At 49.9% G+C, this 7,848-nt stretch overlaps 1 protein-coding gene across 2 annotated transcripts in view; it reads right to left on the bottom strand.

The window, feature by feature from the left end:
- LOC135912008 (nose resistant to fluoxetine protein 6-like) overlaps nt 1–7,848 on the bottom strand; it is a 98,407-nt gene that overhangs the window by 87,391 nt on the left and 3,168 nt on the right. Inside the window, exon 1 of one of the 2 annotated variants that reach the window (XM_070520964.1) lies at nt 194–257. The exons of the other annotated variant lie outside the window; for it this stretch is intronic. The gene's annotated coding sequence lies outside the window, so the exon portion shown is untranslated. Of the gene's footprint in view, nt 1–193; nt 258–7,848 lie in introns of those variants that run through there. 2 annotated transcript variants of the gene reach the window in all.

The raw sequence follows: 7,848 nt of genomic DNA, 5'->3' as shown, positions 1-7,848 counted from the left end.
TCTGTTCCTTTCTACGTCCTCGTTCAGTTGCGCTTACACATTATATCATAGATTGAAACCAACTAGCTCGCCGACGTTAAACTATCTACCAGATTTCTGCCGGACTCGGACACATTGACACATAAAAGCTGCGATAGCAACTTCGAGGGGGACAAGGGTCTTAACTGAACTTAAGTCACTTTCACTGACTAACCTTGGCAAAGCAACTGCAGGGACTCCTAGCTCCACGAGTGCTGCTTTTACGGAAGGGCTCTCTGAAAGTAGGGAAGAGGCAAGTGATGATGTGCTTGAGTCAACCATAGTTCACTATGTGTCTGGATATTTGATAAACACATTCCCAAAGAAAAGGAAGTGCAGTTCGTGCCACGACCTCCTGAAGGAAAGTAGCCGTACGTTCGATTCACCTGAACCAGTTCACGAGGGGCTGGACCCTGCCATTCGGCACTTGCGCAACACGTGCGCAAGCGCCGTTAAATCGCCGCTTTACGGGCATCTGCCGTGTCTACGCAAGCGTGGGTGCATTAGGGCCGATTTACGCTCGAGCCGCCCATCGCCGCACCGCACGCGTGCGGTCGCGCGAAAGATTGCCCGTATCAAACACTTGTGCACAAATTTAGGTTCACAAAGTGTAAGATAAACACTGTGCCCACAGTGTAAATGGTAATTTGTGCACAAGTACTGGATATGTGCAATTTTTCGCGCGACCGCAAGCGTACGGTGCGGCGATGGGCGGCTCGAGCGTAAATCGGCTCTTAATGCCTCACAAGCCGATCCTACCAGCAGTTCAGATCATCTCAATCCTGCGCACTTCGTGCGCATTAGTAAGAAAAAGCAGCGCCTACACCGCCTCTGTACCTTGGCAGTGTGTTGTGCTGTGCCTGCACTGCAGAAATCGAGCTGCACTATTTCTGAACTTCTCGTGAACCGATGCGAACTGGTTTACAGTGGTGCGGGCGAATCGAACGGAACGAGTACCACGCAAGACCTAGGCAGTTATTTATGACGCTTAAAGCTGTTGAAATAAAAGGCGAAATCCTCGGCCAGTTAACTATGCCGACTGAGGCAGCGTATACGGGTATGTCGTGAGGTTGTAGGAGAACTTTACACATGCAATAGATACTATTACACACCATCGCGGTGTTATACAAGTGAATTATTCTCCATGGCGTCTCAGGAGACCGGCGATACCACATTTTGCAGTTCAGACTGCAAGCAGCTCTAGGTTCACCTTCGGTTTCTTTGGCATTTGCGTGCGAATTAAGCTTCTAAGCGCCTAAATCTGTTGCCAGAAAGAAGCTGTAGTTGATCGCTGTCTGGGTTTCTTGCTAAACTCGGCATGTTCCTACGTAACAATATTTACTTCCTTTTTCGCTTCAATGACCCATGGTTTGCGGTTTACTTTCCTTAGTCATCTTCCTGGCCTTGTCAAATTATTCCATTTGTGTCAAGTACAACATTTTTTTTTCTAGGAATGCAAGCTTGTTCATTCGCCATTCTTGTTCGAATCCTTATTACCAGTCGTTGCCTGGTAGCATGGCAACATATATGTAGCAGTATTTTTTTAATGTACGTTGCCACGTGCAATTCCTCTCCTGAAATAGAAGATGCGGCATCGGCACGTGTCTTGCATTAACCTATGCAGTGTGTGCTGTGTAGCATTTGACAATGTTTATGGCCTTCAGAGAGCGCAGAGAGGAGCGGCTTCTTTCTCGAATGCAAGCTTTCTCATTCCCATATTTAATTCCTAGTCTCGTTCAGTATTGCTCTTGTTGCTCGATAGCCTAGGTTTCTGCGCAAGGTACACTGAAGTGATTGACTGTAGTCTGGTTTCGCTGCTGTCCCACTTGGTCATGGTAGCCGTGTCACGTTTCTCGGATGTGGAAAGTCAGTTGCATTGGGAAGCAGTCTCTCGCGGTAAGCACCTGCTCCTGCAGTCCGCACAGCAACATAGACTCCCAATTTACACGCATCGTGATTGATGCTACCCGTTCGTCCTTTCCTGCTGCAGCCGGGAGCAAATTGTGCTTGTGCCCTTCCTCGGTCGTAATTTGGCGTGAACCGAGACTAGCATGCGTGCTTACATGGTCCGAAGTGTATGAAGTTGATAAGTCACGTGGGTGGAAATACCCGCAAAAGTGGCAGCAAAATGGTGATGCCAACGAAACAGACCATGTCCATATTGAGAGAAAGCAGGGCACCATATGTGAGCGACATACTAGCGGCCCCCGAAAGAAAAAGAAACGGACGTAACGCTAAAATGCTGGGTAGTCCATGTCGCTGTATCGGCTGCGGCAGCAAATGCTTGCGTCACCCGATTGCTTCACAGTGCAAGTTCCTCATCTTCAACGGGGACTGTCGTGCAAACAGGTGGGGCACTCTGTCCAATCTGTTTGCGCTGCTGGTTGTCGCTCGTTAATAGACCGCCATGTGCGACAACGAAGATCAGCCGTTTACGGCCTCGCGTTAGTGGTTTCAGCGTATCTCGGCATGCACATTTTATTTCTGCACTTGTACGAGAAGATGCACTGCTTGTATTCTGCCAATAAAGCCGCACGTCATGTTCACTCACTTGTGGCTTGTTTGTATGTGCGTCTGCAGAGGCTCTTTGGCAGCACCAGCTACGCTGCAGTCAAGGCGCCGAGGCCTGGCCAAAAGCCAGCACGGCGAGCACGGCGCGTACCAGCGTACGCTATACCGGTAAAAAGCGGCCATATTGGATTTTTGCTTAAAAATTGAATTTCCGCTTCCTGTTTGAGCAATGTCATCTGTCTTATTCCTATGTAAGTTTTATGCGCTTCTGCTGCTTATCGTCAGTACCACATTGGAAGGTACAGTTTCCTTCTCTAAGGAGGTTTTTATTCTGTGGATCGCTTTCAAGATAGGGCCCGCACGGCCGTGCCATACGCAGCAGCCGCCGGAGTAGAACGCCCCCTCCCCCTGATGCCTTGCGTGGGACGGAAGACAGCGCGCTTGCTTCCCGCTTTCCTCCCTTGCGCATGCGCATCCTCGCACGCTTTCACTCGCGCGTACGGCGCGCGGCGACGTGCCCTTGGACTTTATACGGAGTGTCACGGTGATGGCTGAAACGCGCTTGAAATGTCCATATAATTTCTATCGCAATAATAATCTAAATATTGTGTAAACAGGTGCGCAAACAGGCGTAACTAAGTTGTGATGAAGGTGGAACTACCGAATTAGCGCGTTGACAGAAAAGTTGCCTTGCGTTTTTATTTTTTGCCTGACGGGACAGCCTCCAACTTGTGAATAAGAAATGACTCGCGAAATCCCCTTCCATGGGACGAAATGAAAGCCGATTCTATTATAGTGGCTGTTAGCTTATCAAAGGAATAGTCGTACATGTTAACTTGCTTGAACAGACGTAGATTAGAAAGGCTTGTGGCGCGTGACCTGCGATTGTTAAAAACGCATCGGATACGTGAGAAAATGTTCCAAAAGCCAGGGGAACTCATGCTTCAAAGTGTTGTTTTCACTGGCTTTACTTAACGAAAAATAACAAAAACATAGACGTTTCGCCACCTATGCGGGTGGCATCGTCAGTACACAATGGCAACAAATGAGAAATACATCCTATTTATCTATGAAACTGCCGTAAACATCCGGCAGGGGGCCACGGTTAGAGTTGCATGAAGATTGATTACGACGGATGAACCATGATTCTACGAACTTTCTTGGGCCCCATCGGTGTTCCCGTGCTAGTGTGGTTACATTGTTAAAATCGAACGTGTGTCCCTTTGATAAACAATGATCAACCAATTCCGTCTTGGCACGTGTAGCATGGGTGGCTTTCGTAGCATCTCCTAAATGTTCCTTGATACGGGTGCGACGTCGCCGCCCCGTCTTGCCAATGTAGCTGGCACCACAGTCCGAGCAGTTGACCTTGTAGACGACACCACTTTGTTCCTCCGGAGGTGCGCGGTCCTTTGGCTTCGGGAACACGTTTCCCAACGTGTACGAGGGTTTGAACACAGTTCGAACACCCAAAGGCCGTAAAGCCCTGCGCACTGCTTCTGATACACCGCGGACATACGGAATGCACACAAAGGAAGCTGGCCTTTCGGCCTTGCTCTCGCGAGGTTTTTGCATGCGGCGCTGCGTATCATTGACAAAGTGCTCAGGGTAACTCCGTTTATGCAAAAGAGCGGCAACATTCGTTAATTCTTGCTCCCTCAAAGTTTGCCTTGACGAGAGCGCATCGCAACGAGACTGTGCGTGAAGGTACTGACGATGCCACCCGCATAGGTGGCGAAACGTCTATGTTTTTGTTATTTTTCGTTAAGTAAAGCCAGTGAAAACAACACTTTGAAGCGTTAAAAACGCAGTATGAAAGCGGCTTCAGTTTATCCGCTGTATTGAAGCTTGTACAAAGAGCATTCCAGCATGTACCTACATGCTGTTTCACACTTAGGGGAGAACTTAGAGCGCATTGCATCGGGGCGATGCGGCGGGTGCTTGAGGAGGTGTTGGCTTGAGTCGGGCGGCGGCAGAAGCTCGCTCAGGCGCAGATGCTCGAGAAGCTGGCTCTTGAACCGCGTCGTCTGCTACAGCGGCGCGCGCTGGACGCATTGTCGGGAAGCGTGCTACTGTCGGATGCAGTGCGCGAGTTTCATCGTTGCTGCGTGAACTGAGCCGATCTTCTTTACTAAGCATTGTGCGATGCACACTGATATGCCTCGAAGGCAAGTTCATCGCTGAAAGGTACGGGGCAATCATAGACGGTGTACTGATTCCGTGCGTTCTTGACGACCCGTTCCCGGAAGGCGACAATATATTTCAACACGATAGGTCGCCGATCCACATTGCTCGTGCCGTGCAAGAACTGCTCGAAGAGCGAGGCGTGACTGTCCTGAAGCCATTGAAAATGTCTGGGGCTCATTGAAAGTATCGCTGACACGCCACCCTCTCCATGTTGTCCGAGGATAGGCTTTGGCCCACCATCGTCAGTGAGTGGGACGTGCTGCGAATGAACACATCGCTGACAAAGTCACTCTACACCTGACTGCCCTCCAGAGTGAGCGCTGTCATCGCTGCCGCTGCGGACATGACGACTAAGTGAAGTTCGGAGCGTGACGCGTGCATTTCCCCGCCGGCGGGCAGGGTCTGTCTGGTGAAACGAACTATTGTCGAGAAGAATCACTTCCAGCTCATTGTCTTAACCTAAAACATTCCTTTATTGGTATCAATTTGTTTAATCGTGTTTGACCCTTATAGTTTTCACTGCTGAGTGCTTTGTTTTCCTTTCGAGTCAAATAAAGACTGAGCACGTTGCGCACACATTTTGGTGTGTCTTTCTTGTCGCTGCCTATTACCATAGCACACATGCACAGTGAATAAATATACGTGCACGCACTCAGTACCGAGGCCTTTCGAGAGAACAAACGAAGCACGCTGTTAAAATAAGTTTGTGGAACTCCACTGTCGCCAATGAAGGCTCAGAGGTTGGCGTCGCATAACAATTAGTAAAGAATATCGGCTCAGTTCCCACAGTAACAATGAAATCGGCGCACTGCCGCTGCCAAGTAAGGGCCGACTTACGCTCGAGCCGCCCATCGCCGCAAGCCGCACCGCACGCTTGCGGTCGCGCGAAAAATTGCACGTATCCAGCACTTGCGCACAAATTACCATTTACACTGTGTGCACAGTGTATACCTTACACACTGTAAACCGAAATTTGTGCACAAGTGTAGGATACGTGCAATTTTTCGCGCGACCGCACGCGTGCGGTGCGGCTTGCGGCGATGGGCGGCTCGAGCGTAAGTCGGCCCTAACACGCTTCCCGACAATGCGGTCAGCGAGCGCCGCCGTAGCAGACGACGCAGATCAAGACTCCGTCCCTCGAGCGCCTGCGCGAGCTGCTGCAGCCGCCCACGAGCCGCCCGACTCCCGCGCTCGCCGCATCGCTATGCAATGCGCTCTGTGTTTTCCCCTAAGTGTGAAACAGTCTGTACACAACGTTACTCGTGGTGCAGTGAAAGTCACCTTTCATCTCGAAATTGAAATTTCACACTGCAAGTGTAGTGGCCATGTGGTGTTAGGATTGGGGGCTCAATCCCATCCCTCGTAACCCGTTGTCAAGATTAGAGTCCTGCATGAATTAGAAGGTAGCTGGCCCATGCCGTCGTCCAACTTATCCACGCTGAAGACGTTGATGAAGGGAAGGACTGCTTCTCATCGAGAACGAGGAATGTGGGTTTATTTGCAGTATCTACATACAGTTCATCAGTCTAGCATGACTGCGAGAGAAAAGTACATCAGTCTAACATGACTGCTTGAGAAAGTACATCAGTCTGACATGACTGCTTGAGAAAGAGCATCCTGAGCAGCCGCACAACAGCGGTTTATAAACACTCGGTCCTCCCCCGATACCCAGGTGACGGAAACGGCCGTCCAGTCATCGTAAACAAGTCGCCTCTCTGCGGGACGGTTTACACACATACACACTCACACACTTCCTTGCGGGTTCACGGTCCAGAGCCGACGTCAGACGGACTTCGTAGAACTCGGGGCTTGCGTCAGGACAGGCGCCTTTTATTCCCCGAGCTGACCCCCGCACTGCGCCGCCAGATGCCCATTGTCTTACGTCTTGGATGGCGCGTGGGAAGGGGCTTTCGTCGACGTTCCCACGGTAACTCCCCCGCTCATAGCAGAACAGGTTGGCGTTAGTGGGTTCGGTAACAATAGTTGGTCCGCCGAACGCATTCAGTCACAACGGCGACGACGCTAGAGCGTAACGATGGCGTTCCAAGAAAAGGTTGCCGCCGCTGTCGCAACTGGCTGGCAAAACTTGCACTTCAGCTGGGCCGTTCTTAACAGTGGGTGCATAGCTTGCTAACGGGCTTATTGCAAGGATGACAGCGAATGTTAACTGTGAGCATTATCTTTGATGGCGTTAGTAAATCGCATAAGTTCTTTGATCTATGGTACACTGCGCTTGGCAGCTTGAGAATGACGCATTTGAGGTGATTGCTTTGCAAGAATAAACTGTGATGCTTCTGAAGGATGCTGTTAATATTTGCTAATGATGATGCATGGGTTCGAACTAGTTTAGTACGTGATGGTATCATAGGGTACCTGTCTGAGCTAAGAAGTTTCTGGCCAGGTCCATTCCATCAGCAAGCTTAATAGCACCGTCAACAATTTGAGGTGGAAATTTTAAAACTGAGTGCTTGGTCATAAGGGATGCCGGTCTTGCAGTATTTTGGATGACAGCTAGCTTTCGTAATGGAAGTACTGATTCCTACCCGCGGATTTCCTAAAGAGCTAAGTCGTCAGTTTATTAGCACATAGGGTCACTGTGACGTCAAGGAAACTGACTGACTGAGCTTGGGTATGATTTCAAGAAAGCGATGGATGGATGAGCCTTGTTGAGGCCTGAAATAAAGGACAGGAGTTCCGCCTCACCATGATCCCAGGCTGGGAATACGTCGTCAACAAAAAAAATGTCTCAAGTACAACGGTTTTAATTGACGTGTGCCAAGGCTCTTCTCTTCTAATTGGCACATAAATATGTTACCATAGTTAGATCCTATTTTCGTGCCCATTGAGGTTCCATTTTCCGCAAAACTGTGTGGAAGTCGATTAACTCCAGCAATACGGCTAGTGCGGTGCCACACCTGAGACCATATTAAAACGAAATTATGGGGTTTTGCGTGCCAAAACCACTTTCTGATTATGAGGTACGCCAGAGTGGAGGACTCCGGAAATTTCGACCACCTGGGGTTCTTCGACGTGCATCTAAGTGTAAGCACACGGGTGTTTTCGCCCCTATCGAAATGCGGCCGCCGTGGACGGGATTTGATCCCGCGACCTCGTGTTCAGCAGCCCGACACC

The sequence above is a fragment of the Dermacentor albipictus genome, chromosome 1, assembly GCF_038994185.2.
Source record: "Dermacentor albipictus isolate Rhodes 1998 colony chromosome 1, USDA_Dalb.pri_finalv2, whole genome shotgun sequence".
In the NCBI taxonomy this organism is placed as follows: Eukaryota; Metazoa; Arthropoda; class Arachnida; order Ixodida; family Ixodidae; genus Dermacentor; species Dermacentor albipictus.
The sequence above is the reverse complement of the archived record's forward strand: the minus strand, read 5'-3'. Positions and strand labels throughout refer to the sequence as shown.